This window comes from Panicum virgatum, chromosome 5K, assembly GCF_016808335.1.
Source record: "Panicum virgatum strain AP13 chromosome 5K, P.virgatum_v5, whole genome shotgun sequence".
In the NCBI taxonomy this organism is placed as follows: domain Eukaryota; kingdom Viridiplantae; phylum Streptophyta; class Magnoliopsida; order Poales; family Poaceae; genus Panicum; species Panicum virgatum.
In genome coordinates this window covers 47466938-47482214 of record NC_053140.1, presented here as the reverse complement: position 1 = coordinate 47482214, position 15277 = coordinate 47466938, and positions in this window count along the sequence as shown.

The following is a 15277-nucleotide window of genomic DNA, read 5'->3' as shown; positions in this document are numbered from 1 at the left end:
ATCTTGTAGACCCATTATAGCCTACTGTCTTAGCTCCATTAGAAACTTATTCCATGTTCCAAAATAAATTTGGAACTTTTAGGTCTCATTATATCTTCCATTGCTTCTCGCCACGTCGATGAATGAGACAACTCAATTTATGACATTCATACAACGTGAAAACATATGTTGAGACAATTTCAGTGTTTGAATCACAAGAGTGAACATACAGTCCCACTTATCTTCAAGCCTTAGTTCTTGACATACTTTACTCCCCCAGATTATCCCATCTATTGCAAAGATGGAATATCTTCAAACTTTTGTTTGGGTTTGTTCTTTACAAGCCTCGGTTCAGTTTTTACAAGCCTCGTAAGGTGCTTCAAACACCACCTTTTCTTTTCCGGTTGATTTGAGGCTTAACTATATTTTCTCCCTATTTGGAGCTGAAAACTCCAGAAATTTCACTTACTTTATTGTTGGGGTATTAATATTATGACCGTTGTACTCCCTTTTCGGTCGGTCATATTTATTTTAATAGATCATCTTTGCTTTTAAAAATGCATCGCATTTAACTTTGCGGGGAAATTCTCTCTAAATTTTAATCTTTCTTGTCTTTCTAATCTTTCTCCCCCTCGAAATATGGCACCAACTTTGCTGCCATAATTTCGAAACTATTTTTAAAACTTGTGAACGAGGAGCATTTCATTACTAGAACTCTATTCAAATGACCAAGCCATACAAAATAATGGGAGTACTATTTCCTCGTTCCTTTTCAAGAGCTCCTCAGAGTTCTTGATTTGTTGCACTTTCAAGAACTCATCTAGTTCTTCATTTTGCTATACTTTTGCAAGTCATGCTTGCAATCTTGGTTCGCATACAACTTTCTTTTTGTCGTTTGATTCTTTTCAAGTCACTATCCAACATGCCACTATAGTAGCGTATGAGAATTGTTGGGATAACTTTAAAAGCTCCCCCAGATTTCTTCACTTTTATGAGATTCTCATGTCGCACATGAGTCATCACAAAAACTTTCCCTGTCATGCAGGATATGAATGACACAAGTGCCAAAACTTTTCCGACTTGCAGTAATAAACTTTAAATGCATTGGTAACACATGTTTAATTCAATGTTGGTCAAATTGAACATGCGTCAAACTCATTTCAACTATTATCTTTAGTATTGTTGAAGGACGAGATAACACTTTATAGTGAAAAAATTTCAGTCACAATGACTAAAACATGCGCATATACTTTCTTTTCTGATTAAATCTTCCCGTTGGTTCCAATTTAATCAGAAAATCTAATGACCGTAAAACTTTAGTGAGAGAAACAAAAACTTCTCGAAAACAGTTGCATCTCTTTCCATATCAACTAAAAGTCAGAATGGAACCATCACTTTTCTTTCTTAACCTCAACTATACAGCTGAGTAACCTCAAAATTTTATCTGTGGCGTTGATCGGAATCAACTTTTGTCTGTTAATTTCTCTCTACTTGGGAAGAATTGTATGTCTTAATTTAACATTGGTCAAAATTAAAATATACAACTTTCCTTTACTTTCAATTCTATATCACCGTTGGGCAGAAATAGAACACGTAACTAGAATAAAAAATTATAATATTGTCATCATCAACTTTGGTCAGAAAATGACAACATCATAATAAATTTTAATTTTTTTCTTTTAAGAGCAAACTAATGCTCAACTTAACACTTACAATGGCAAATAATGCCAAAACATTCTTTCTTTGACATACAACAGTGGAAGCTTTTCTTAACCTTAAACTTAAAAGCTCCTTTTTCCCACAGGGAAAAACTCATCTGAGTTTATCTTTCTTTATTGCAGCGGAGAACTTTTCTTTTTTTCATAAACTTTTCTTTGTCTTTCTCTATTCTCTGAAAAATTGATCACTTCGATGCAATTCAGAGATTCAATATTGAACTTAAACTCATAATAAAAATTATAATATTGCTATCATCAACGTTGGTCAGAAAATAACAATACCATAATTTAACTTTAAACCAATATCTTTCTACTCCTTTATTTAAATTTTCCCGTTGGTTCTAATTTAAATAGAGGATGAAACTTTTACTTTGCAGCGGAAACATTGTTGTACTCTTTATTCTCTAAACAATATACACGTTGGTGCAAAATTGAATAGAGAACAAATTACAATCAAAATCATCAAATCACCATTCAAAAGGCTTCTAATAAATAGAAAATCGTAAAACTTCTTTGCTGTGCTTTGCAGCCCATACTGCAAATTTTGGCTCGCGGTCCTTTCTTCGCGCGGCCCAGCTCGCCTGGCCTGCAGCGGCCCGAAGGCGCGCTTGCTTCCGCGCGGCCCAGCAGCTGCTCGGCCTGCTCGCGCAGCAGCTGCCGGCGGCCCAACTCGCGGCGCCCCCTTCATCCCTCCTTGATCTGAGCCGTCGATCTCGATCGGACGGCTCTCCGTTGATTTCGCTGGGTCAAAACCGGGACGGCCGGCTCCCCCACAACCCTAGCTCGCCCTTCTCTCCTCCCTTTCTCTGAGCCGCACGGCAGCCGCCGCGATGGCGACCGGCCACCTTTGTGGCGGCGCCGCCGCTGCACGCCCCCTCGCCGGCCCTTTCTTTTCTCCCCCGGTGAGGCTCGGCTCTTGGAGCGGTGGCTGCCTGTGGCGCCCGGAGGAGGTGGCGCCGCCGCCGCCTGCCCTCCCCCCCTTCGCCGGCGCACACGGCCCGAGATCCACGATCCCCTTTTTTCTCCCTGAGCACACTGAGCGGCGGCCGGAGGAGATGGCACCGCCGCGGGCCCCCTCGCCGACGTGTGCGCTCGCCGTGGTGAGCGCGCCGCCGTCGAGCGGCTCCGGGACGGCGCCCTGGGCCCCGAGCGCGCGCGTCGTGAGGATCCTTCCTCTAGCGGCTCGGGTCTTCGGCGCGCGGCGATGGAGCACCGGTGAGGCAGCGGCTCGTGGGTCTTCCCTCTCTGCTCCGGCCGGCGGTGAAGGTGAGTCCCGCCAGCCTTGATCCCCTAGGGTTAGAGTCTTTGTTCTTTCGATTCGATTCAAAATCGAAATGTCTTTCTTTCTTTCTGTGATTCTTTCGATCCGAGTTTAGATCCATTCCCAAATCGATCTACTTCGCTAGATCGGCTTTCTCTGATACCATTGTTAGAACTCTTGGATCTCCTAGGAGTAGATCGATTGGGAAACTTACTTTCTGTTGAAGAAAACACCTTGTCGATGTCCATGACGCCGCCGTGGAACTCGAGGTATGCCGGAGTCGTTCGAGGTCAAGGCCGGCGTGATGCGGTGACGACGACGTAGCAGTGGTGCTGGGGCGGCGGCGTCGTGGTGCTTGCTCCTGCTGCCCCTTGCCATGGCGCTCTTTTGGATGCGCCGGAGTGGACGTCGCAGGGGCGGCGGCGTCGCCGTGCAGCGGCGACGATGGCTTGATGGCGCTTCCCGTCGCTGTCAGCCTCTCCCTCTTGATCGGACTAGGGTTAGGACGGTGGGGAACAGTGACCGCGGGTGAACCTCGTACCTTGAGCCTCTAATCCCACCTCCACTTTATAGAGCTGCGCGACGGGGGCCCACCAGCCTCATATTGGGCTGGGCGTCCCCGATCAGGACACAAGTCAAGGTTGGCCCAGTCGTTGGACTGGCCCGGTGGAGATCAATACTAACATTCTCCTCCTTGATCTCACCTTTGTACTTTAAAATTTCTCAATTTGAACTTAACTCTTTACTTTCTCTTTAGTCGCTTTGCTATTGGTCTTATCTCATTGCAGATCAGTATGTAGGGCGTGCCTCATCATGACGGTTATTAGTTACCGTCAGACTTAACAGCCACAATGCACATTTCTGTATTGAAACAAGACCTTAACCTTTCTTTGGGCCCTTTAGTAATCCAGAAATCATAGGCCTCCCGTAAAACCCATGTCGACTTGGGCGGTAGGCCTTTTGTTAAGCGGATCCGCAAACACTTGTATGATACTTTGGTGCTCCATGATTTCATATGATTCTGGATTTTCTCCTTTGCAACAGATAATCCATTGTCAATGTGTTTGGCAGCACACTTAACATGTTGCTATAGGAGTGAAAACATTCGAATGGTATATTGCTGTTGTCTACCATTATCAATTCCGGGTAATGGTTTTCTTAACCATTTTGCCTGTCCTGCAGCCTCATATAATGCTAAACCTTGGGTACACGACCCACAATATCACAACTATTTTGCTTTGGAGCTTTTCCACAATAAAACTCCAAACTCGAGTGTTAGCTACTACTGTGGGCTTCACTAAACTCGCCAAAACTTGATTCTTTTTACTCACAACCTTTTGAGAGTAAATGTTTCTTTCTTACTTAGCATGAGGCTGACAATATTTTGCAAAATTGCAATACATTCTATAACTCCATTCCAGTGATCTATTGCTGGACTGGACTTTTGCCAAAATGTCCCGGATACTTGCACTATGTCAGGGTAAATTCTTTTGAGCACTAATTTTGCTTCCAACAGCTGAAGCACATGGAACCTTTTTCTTTTGATCGATCATATAACGGTTCCTGGAATTCTGAAAATTCCAAAACTATTACCCTTGACAATAGGACAGGCGTAGGCTTACTCGCATGCATACTATATATCTTTAGAACTCTTTTCTAAGTATGCTTTCTGCGATAGTCCTGATACCCCCTTTTCTTTTATCCCGGTGAATTTCCTTTCCTAGAGTGAATGGCTCTTCACCGAGATTATTCTTATCAAAACTAGAAGTCATAATAACCTTCTTTGAACTTTACGGGAAAAAGAATTTCTCTTCTTTGAACTTTGCATATTTGCAGTTTGTCATCTTGCATTTTCCTTAACTTAAAACCCAAAACTTTTCTTTGTTCTCACATAACTTTAGATACCACTATTCTGTGATATGTTGTCATCAGGTAGTATCCTAATGTTCTTTTCTTTCCAAAAAAACTATTTGGTTATGTCATGAATATACTTTCATGTACAAATCTCCGTTGGGAGATATTGCTCCAACATCTATCTGATACAATTCTAAAAGTGGTATACTACCATTGTCATTATGATTCTAAAAGAATCCTTTCATGAGACTATTAGAATGTCTCATCATAACATTTTCTTTGAATAAAGCCTTTTGCTACAAATCGCACTTAGCAACTTTACGTGTTCCCTCCGGAGTCACGTTTCAATCTTGTAGACCCATTATAGCCTACTGTCTTAGCTCCATTAGAAACTTATTCCATGTTCCAAAATAAATTTGGAACTTTTAGGTCTCATTATATCTTCCATTGCTTCTCGCCACGTCGATGAATGAGACAACTCAATTTATGACATTCATACAACGTGAAAACATATGTTGAGACAATTTCAGTGTTTGAATCACAAGAGTGAACATACAGTCCCACTTATCTTCAAGCCTTAGTTCTTGACATACTTTACTCCCCCAGATTATCCCATCTATTGCAAAGATGGAATATCTTCAAACTTTTGTTTGGGTTTGTTCTTTACAAGCCTCGGTTCAGTTTTTACAAGCCTCGTAAGGTGCTTCAAACACCACCTTTTCTTTTTCGGTTGATTTGAGGCTTAACTATATTTTCTCCCTATTTGGAGCTGAAAACTCTAGAAATTTCACTTACTTTATTGTTGGGGTATTAATATTATGACCGTTGTACTCCCTTTTCGGTCGGTCATATTTATTTTAATAGATCATCTTTGCTTTTAAAAATGCATCGCATTTAACTTTGCGGGGAAATTCTCTCTAAATTTTAATCTTTCTTGTCTTTCTAATCTTTCTCCCCCTCGAAATATGGCACCAACTTTGCTGCCATAATTTCGAAACTATTTTTAAAACTTGTGAACGAGGAGCATTTCATTACTAGAACTCTATTCAAATGACCAAGCCATACAAAATAATGGGAGTACTATTTCCTCGTTCCTTTTCAAGAGCTCCTCAGAGTTCTTGATTTGTTGCACTTTCAAGAACTCATCTAGTTCTTCATTTTGCTATACTTTTGCAAGTCATGCTTGCAATCTTGGTTCGCATACAACTTTCTTTTTGTCGTTTGATTCTTTTCAAGTCACTATCCAACATGCCACTATAGTAGCGTATGAGAATTGTTGGGATAACTTTAAAAGCTCCCCCAGATTTCTTCACTTTTATGAGATTCTCATGTCGCACATGAGTCATCACAAAAACTTTCCCTGTCATGCAGGATATGAATGACACAAGTGCCAAAACTTTTCCGACTTGCAGTAATAAACTTTAAATGCATTGGTAACACATGTTTAATTCAATGTTGGTCAAATTGAACATGCGTCAAACTCATTTCAACTATTATCTTTAGTATTGTTGAAGGACGAGATAACACTTTATAGTGAAAAAATTTCAGTCACAATGACTAAAACATGCGCATATACTTTCTTTTCTGATTAAATCTTCCCGTTGGTTCCAATTTAATCAGAAAATCTAATGACCGTAAAACTTTAGTGAGAGAAACAAAAACTTCTCGAAAACAGTTGCATCTCTTTCCATATCAACTAAAAGTCAGAATGGAACCATCACTTTTCTTTCTTAACCTCAACTATACAGCTGAGTAACCTCAAAATTTTATCTGTGGCGTTGATCGGAATCAACTTTTGTCTGTTAATTTCTCTCTACTTGGGAAGAATTGTATGTCTTAATTTAACATTGGTCAAAATTAAAATATACAACTTTCCTTTACTTTCAATTCTATATCACCGTTGGGCAGAAATAGAACACGTAACTAGAATAAAAAATTATAATATTGTCATCATCAACTTTGGTCAGAAAATGACAACATCATAATAAATTTTAATTTTTTTCTTTTAAGAGCAAACTAATGCTCAACTTAACACTTACAATGGCAAATAATGCCAAAACATTCTTTCTTTGACATACAACAGTGGAAGCTTTTCTTAACCTTAAACTTAAAAGCTCCTTTTTCCCACAGGGAAAAACTCATCTGAGTTTATCTTTCTTTATTGCAGCGGAGAACTTTTCTTTTTTTCATAAACTTTTCTTTGTCTTTCTCTATTCTCTGAAAAATTGATCACTTCGATGCAATTCAGAGATTCAATATTGAACTTAAACTCATAATAAAAATTATAATATTGCTATCATCAACGTTGGTCAGAAAATAACAATACCATAATTTAACTTTAAACCAATATCTTTCTACTCCTTTATTTAAATTTTCCCGTTGGTTCTAATTTAAATAGAGGATGAAACTTTTACTTTGCAGCGGAAACATTGTTGTACTCTTTATTCTCTAAACAATATACACGTTGGTGCAAAATTGAATAGAGAACAAATTACAATCAAAATCATCAAATCACCATTCAAAAGGCTTCTAATAAATAGAAAATCGTAAAACTTCTTTGCTGTGCTTTGCAGCCCATACTGCAAATTTTGGCTCGCGGTCCTTTCTTCGCGCGGCCCAGCTCGCCTGGCCTGCAGCGGCCCGAAGGCGCGCTTGCTTCCGCGCGGCCCAGCAGCTGCTCGGCCTGCTCGCGCAGCAGCTGCCGGCGGCCCAACTCGCGGCGCCCCCTTCATCCCTCCTTGATCTGAGCCGTCGATCTCGATCGGACGGCTCTCCGTTGATTTCGCTGGGTCAAAACCGGGACGGCCGGCTCCCCCACAACCCTAGCTCGCCCTTCTCTCCTCCCTTTCTCTGAGCCGCACGGCAGCCGCCGCGATGGCGACCGGCCACCTTTGTGGCGGCGCCGCCGCTGCACGCCCCCTCGCCGGCCCTTTCTTTTCTCCCCCGGTGAGGCTCGGCTCTTGGAGCGGTGGCTGCCTGTGGCGCCCGGAGGAGGTGGCGCCGCCGCCGCCTGCCCTCCCCCCCTTCGCCGGCGCACACGGCCCGAGATCCACGATCCCCTTTTTTCTCCCTGAGCACACTGAGCGGCGGCCGGAGGAGATGGCACCGCCGCGGGCCCCCTCGCCGACGTGTGCGCTCGCCGTGGTGAGCGCGCCGCCGTCGAGCGGCTCCGGGACGGCGCCCTGGGCCCCGAGCGCGCGCGTCGTGAGGATCCTTCCTCTAGCGGCTCGGGTCTTCGGCGCGCGGCGATGGAGCACCGGTGAGGCAGCGGCTCGTGGGTCTTCCCTCTCTGCTCCGGCCGGCGGTGAAGGTGAGTCCCGCCAGCCTTGATCCCCTAGGGTTAGAGTCTTTGTTCTTTCGATTCGATTCAAAATCGAAATGTCTTTCTTTCTTTCTGTGATTCTTTCGATCCGAGTTTAGATCCATTCCCAAATCGATCTACTTCGCTAGATCGGCTTTCTCTGATACCATTGTTAGAACTCTTGGATCTCCTAGGAGTAGATCGATTGGGAAACTTACTTTCTGTTGAAGAAAACACCTTGTCGATGTCCATGACGCCGCCGTGGAACTCGAGGTATGCCGGAGTCGTTCGAGGTCAAGGCCGGCGTGATGCGGTGACGACGACGTAGCAGTGGTGCTGGGGCGGCGGCGTCGTGGTGCTTGCTCCTGCTGCCCCTTGCCATGGCGCTCTTTTGGATGCGCCGGAGTGGACGTCGCAGGGGCGGCGGCGTCGCCGTGCAGCGGCGACGATGGCTTGATGGCGCTTCCCGTCGCTGTCAGCCTCTCCCTCTTGATCGGACTAGGGTTAGGACGGTGGGGAACAGTGACCGCGGGTGAACCTCGTACCTTGAGCCTCTAATCCCACCTCCACTTTATAGAGCTGCGCGACGGGGGCCCACCAGCCTCATATTGGGCTGGGCGTCCCCGATCAGGACACAAGTCAAGGTTGGCCCAGTCGTTGGACTGGCCCGGTGGAGATCAATACTAACATTCTCCTCCTTGATCTCACCTTTGTACTTTAAAATTTCTCAATTTGAACTTAACTCTTTACTTTCTCTTTAGTCGCTTTGCTATTGGTCTTATCTCATTGCAGATCAGTATGTAGGGCGTGCCTCATCATGACGGTTATTAGTTACCGTCAGACTTGAAACAAGACCTTAACCTTTCTTTGGGCCCTTTAGTAATCCAGAAATCATAGGCCTCCCGTAAAACCCATGTCGACTTGGGCGGTAGGCCTTTTGTTAAGCGGATCCGCAAACACTTGTATGATACTTTGGTGCTCCATGATTTCATATGATTCTGGATTTTCTCCTTTGCAACAGATAATCCATTGTCAATGTGTTTGGCAGCACACTTAACATGTTGCTATAGGAGTGAAAACATTCGAATGGTATATTGCTGTTGTCTACCATTATCAATTCCGGGTAATGGTTTTCTTAACCATTTTGCCTGTCCTGCAGCCTCATATAATGCTAAACCTTGGGTACACGACCCACAATATCACAACTATTTTGCTTTGGAGCTTTTCCACAATAAAACTCCAAACTCGAGTGTTAGCTACTACTGTGGGCTTCACTAAACTCGCCAAAACTTGATTCTTTTTACTCACAACCTTTTGAGAGTAAATGTTTCTTTCTTACTTAGCATGAGGCTGACAATATTTTGCAAAATTGCAATACATTCTATAACTCCATTCCAGTGATCTATTGCTGGACTGGACTTTTGCCAAAATGTCCCGGATACTTGCACTATGTCAGGGTAAATTCTTTTGAGCACTAATTTTGCTTCCAACAGCTGAAGCACATGGAACCTTTTTCTTTTGATCGATCATATAACGGTTCCTGGAATTCTGAAAATTCCAAAACTATTACCCTTGACAATAGGACAGGCGTAGGCTTACTCGCATGCATACTATATATCTTTAGAACTCTTTTCTAAGTATGCTTTCTGCGATAGTCCTGATACCCCCTTTTCTTTTATCCCGGTGAATTTCCTTTCCTAGAGTGAATGGCTCTTCACCGAGATTATTCTTATCAAAACTAGAAGTCATAATAACCTTCTTTGAACTTTACGGGAAAAAGAATTTCTCTTCTTTGAACTTTGCATATTTGCAGTTTGTCATCTTGCATTTTCCTTAACTTAAAACCCAAAACTTTTCTTTGTTCTCACATAACTTTAGATACCACTATTCTGTGATATGTTGTCATCAGGTAGTATCCTAATGTTCTTTTCTTTCCAAAAAAACTATTTGGTTATGTCATGAATATACTTTCATGTACAAATCTCCGTTGGGAGATATTGCTCCAACATCTATCTGATACAATTCTAAAAGTGGTATACTACCATTGTCATTATGATTCTAAAAGAATCCTTTCATGAGACTATTAGAATGTCTCATCATAACATTTTCTTTGAATAAAGCCTTTTGCTACAAATCGCACTTAGCAACTTTACGTGTTCCCTCCGGAGTCACGTTTCAATCTTGTAGACCCATTATAGCCTACTGTCTTAGCTCCATTAGAAACTTATTCCATGTTCCAAAATAAATTTGGAACTTTTAGGTCTCATTATATCTTCCATTGCTTCTCGCCACGTCGATGAATGAGACAACTCAATTTATGACATTCATACAACGTGAAAACATATGTTGAGACAATTTCAGTGTTTGAATCACAAGAGTGAACATACAGTCCCACTTATCTTCAAGCCTTAGTTCTTGACATACTTTACTCCCCCAGATTATCCCATCTATTGCAAAGATGGAATATCTTCAAACTTTTGTTTGGGTTTGTTCTTTACAAGCCTCGGTTCAGTTTTTACAAGCCTCGTAAGGTGCTTCAAACACCACCTTTTCTTTTTCGGTTGATTTGAGGCTTAACTATATTTTCTCCCTATTTGGAGCTGAAAACTCCAGAAATTTCACTTACTTTATTGTTGGGGTATTAATATTATGACCGTTGTACTCCCTTTTCGGTCGGTCATATTTATTTTAATAGATCATCTTTGCTTTTAAAAATGCATCGCATTTAACTTTGCGGGGAAATTCTCTCTAAATTTTAATCTTTCTTGTCTTTCTAATCTTTCTCCCCCTCGAAATATGGCACCAACTTTGCTGCCATAATTTCGAAACTATTTTTAAAACTTGTGAACGAGGAGCATTTCATTACTAGAACTCTATTCAAATGACCAAGCCATACAAAATAATGGGAGTACTATTTCCTCGTTCCTTTTCAAGAGCTCCTCAGAGTTCTTGATTTGTTGCACTTTCAAGAACTCATCTAGTTCTTCATTTTGCTATACTTTTGCAAGTCATGCTTGCAATCTTGGTTCGCATACAACTTTCTTTTTGTCGTTTGATTCTTTTCAAGTCACTATCCAACATGCCACTATAGTAGCGTATGAGAATTGTTGGGATAACTTTAAAAGCTCCCCCAGATTTCTTCACTTTTATGAGATTCTCATGTCGCACATGAGTCATCACAAAAACTTTCCCTGTCATGCAGGATATGAATGACACAAGTGCCAAAACTTTTCCGACTTGCAGTAATAAACTTTAAATGCATTGGTAACACATGTTTAATTCAATGTTGGTCAAATTGAACATGCGTCAAACTCATTTCAACTATTATCTTTAGTATTGTTGAAGGACGAGATAACACTTTATAGTGAAAAAATTTCAGTCACAATGACTAAAACATGCGCATATACTTTCTTTTCTGATTAAATCTTCCCGTTGGTTCCAATTTAATCAGAAAATCTAATGACCGTAAAACTTTAGTGAGAGAAACAAAAACTTCTCGAAAACAGTTGCATCTCTTTCCATATCAACTAAAAGTCAGAATGGAACCATCACTTTTCTTTCTTAACCTCAACTATACAGCTGAGTAACCTCAAAATTTTATCTGTGGCGTTGATCGGAATCAACTTTTGTCTGTTAATTTCTCTCTACTTGGGAAGAATTGTATGTCTTAATTTAACATTGGTCAAAATTAAAATATACAACTTTCCTTTACTTTCAATTCTATATCACCGTTGGGCAGAAATAGAACACGTAACTAGAATAAAAAATTATAATATTGTCATCATCAACTTTGGTCAGAAAATGACAACATCATAATAAATTTTAATTTTTTTCTTTTAAGAGCAAACTAATGCTCAACTTAACACTTACAATGGCAAATAATGCCAAAACATTCTTTCTTTGACATACAACAGTGGAAGCTTTTCTTAACCTTAAACTTAAAAGCTCCTTTTTCCCACAGGGAAAAACTCATCTGAGTTTATCTTTCTTTATTGCAGCGGAGAACTTTTCTTTTTTTCATAAACTTTTCTTTGTCTTTCTCTATTCTCTGAAAAATTGATCACTTCGATGCAATTCAGAGATTCAATATTGAACTTAAACTCATAATAAAAATTATAATATTGCTATCATCAACGTTGGTCAGAAAATAACAATACCATAATTTAACTTTAAACCAATATCTTTCTACTCCTTTATTTAAATTTTCCCGTTGGTTCTAATTTAAATAGAGGATGAAACTTTTACTTTGCAGCGGAAACATTGTTGTACTCTTTATTCTCTAAACAATATACACGTTGGTGCAAAATTGAATAGAGAACAAATTACAATCAAAATCATCAAATCACCATTCAAAAGGCTTCTAATAAATAGAAAATCGTAAAACTTCTTTGCTGTGCTTTGCAGCCCATACTGCAAATTTTGGCTCGCGGTCCTTTCTTCGCGCGGCCCAGCTCGCCTGGCCTGCAGCGGCCCGAAGGCGCGCTTGCTTCCGCGCGGCCCAGCAGCTGCTCGGCCTGCTCGCGCAGCAGCTGCCGGCGGCCCAACTCGCGGCGCCCCCTTCATCCCTCCTTGATCTGAGCCGTCGATCTCGATCGGACGGCTCTCCGTTGATTTCGCTGGGTCAAAACCGGGACGGCCGGCTCCCCCACAACCCTAGCTCGCCCTTCTCTCCTCCCTTTCTCTGAGCCGCACGGCAGCCGCCGCGATGGCGACCGGCCACCTTTGTGGCGGCGCCGCCGCTGCACGCCCCCTCGCCGGCCCTTTCTTTTCTCCCCCGGTGAGGCTCGGCTCTTGGAGCGGTGGCTGCCTGTGGCGCCCGGAGGAGGTGGCGCCGCCGCCGCCTGCCCTCCCCCCCTTCGCCGGCGCACACGGCCCGAGATCCACGATCCCCTTTTTTCTCCCTGAGCACACTGAGCGGCGGCCGGAGGAGATGGCACCGCCGCGGGCCCCCTCGCCGACGTGTGCGCTCGCCGTGGTGAGCGCGCCGCCGTCGAGCGGCTCCGGGACGGCGCCCTGGGCCCCGAGCGCGCGCGTCGTGAGGATCCTTCCTCTAGCGGCTCGGGTCTTCGGCGCGCGGCGATGGAGCACCGGTGAGGCAGCGGCTCGTGGGTCTTCCCTCTCTGCTCCGGCCGGCGGTGAAGGTGAGTCCCGCCAGCCTTGATCCCCTAGGGTTAGAGTCTTTGTTCTTTCGATTCGATTCAAAATCGAAATGTCTTTCTTTCTTTCTGTGATTCTTTCGATCCGAGTTTAGATCCATTCCCAAATCGATCTACTTCGCTAGATCGGCTTTCTCTGATACCATTGTTAGAACTCTTGGATCTCCTAGGAGTAGATCGATTGGGAAACTTACTTTCTGTTGAAGAAAACACCTTGTCGATGTCCATGACGCCGCCGTGGAACTCGAGGTATGCCGGAGTCGTTCGAGGTCAAGGCCGGCGTGATGCGGTGACGACGACGTAGCAGTGGTGCTGGGGCGGCGGCGTCGTGGTGCTTGCTCCTGCTGCCCCTTGCCATGGCGCTCTTTTGGATGCGCCGGAGTGGACGTCGCAGGGGCGGCGGCGTCGCCGTGCAGCGGCGACGATGGCTTGATGGCGCTTCCCGTCGCTGTCAGCCTCTCCCTCTTGATCGGACTAGGGTTAGGACGGTGGGGAACAGTGACCGCGGGTGAACCTCGTACCTTGAGCCTCTAATCCCACCTCCACTTTATAGAGCTGCGCGACGGGGGCCCACCAGCCTCATATTGGGCTGGGCGTCCCCGATCAGGACGCAAGTCAAGGTTGGCCCAGTCGTTGGACTGGCCCGGTGGAGATCAATACTAGTTAGTCCACATGTAACTTGGAGGTCTAAAACCGTTTGATCCAGTGATTTTAGGATCGTTATGTGCACCTGATGCAGATTCTATCTGGTATTAAGAGAATTAGAAGATGCGCATTACAAGTAGCTAAACGCTAATTAAACCCACTAGTATGCATTCTACTCGAGACAGTCCTCTGTTCTCTTCCGCTTAATTTATTCCCGCGAAGGCTATTTTTGGCTTCCCAACACGCTCTTCTAACAATGCAATCCTCTCAGCAAAACTAGGAAATTCTGAGGGACATAATTCTTATCGTGGTCACTTTTATATTTTCCTATATATCGTGGTCAAGTTTCTCCATGATGCGAGCGAGTGTTGACTCGACAGGGAAATAAAGCATTCTGAAGTTGAAATGCGAGGATAATGTGTATTGCCTGAAGATGCATATCCTTATTAATCATTTCAACAACAACATCTGCATGAGAATAGAAATTATTATTGCAATTAGGCACGAACGAAGCAGGGATAACTCGACGGGCACGCCGAAGGCGGCCATGAAGAAAGCGAGGCCGCGGGCTCCCCTAGCACCGGCGTCGATCGCAGACCCGGCCGCTGACGCGCAGAAGGCGGCTGCGCCACGTGAGCGCGGCCTCGCGCGCCTCCTGCCCCGGGGGGCGTGGGCACCCGGCCGGCGCGCACGCAGAGCTCGAGGAGGAGCATGCACCGCACGCGGCCTCGGCGTCGCCGCTCACGGCGCTGATGTGATGTAGTAGCGGCCGACGGCGGGGAGCACGAGCGAGCGTGTTGTGATTGTTGCTAATAGCAGCGTCCGGGTGATGTGGCGTTAATTTACAGCGTGGACAATGTTTAGTAGCTGTGGACAATGTCTGGTGGTCGTCTTCCGTCTCCCAAACGCGGGCCCCCGGCCTCGCGCCTCCGTAAGCCGCCGAGCCCGCCCACTGCCAGCCCCGTCGCTCCATCGGCCTCGCGCTCCGCCGGGTCTGAAACCCTCCGCCGGCCTCACCCGCGCGTCGCCGGCCTTGCGTCCCGCGCGCCGCCGCAAGCTGTGGGACGCCGTCGGCCCTGCGCCCCTCCTCCGGCCTCGCCCGCGGGCTGCGGACTTGCGCCTCGTCGCTCCGCAGGCGGAGAACCAACCAGGACAACCTCATCGACAGCTCAGCACAACAGCCGAAGCGGATCGATCGAAGCAGCAGCATGCGCCGCAAGATCACATCGCGAGCAGAGGAAGTTAGGAATCCTAGCTAGTATACTACAACTTGGAATGGGCATTTGCGTGTCGTGCGACGCGACTGACGAGGGTGCGGCGACGGCGAGGGTGGTGCTCCTAGCGGCGAGCTCTGGGTTTAAGA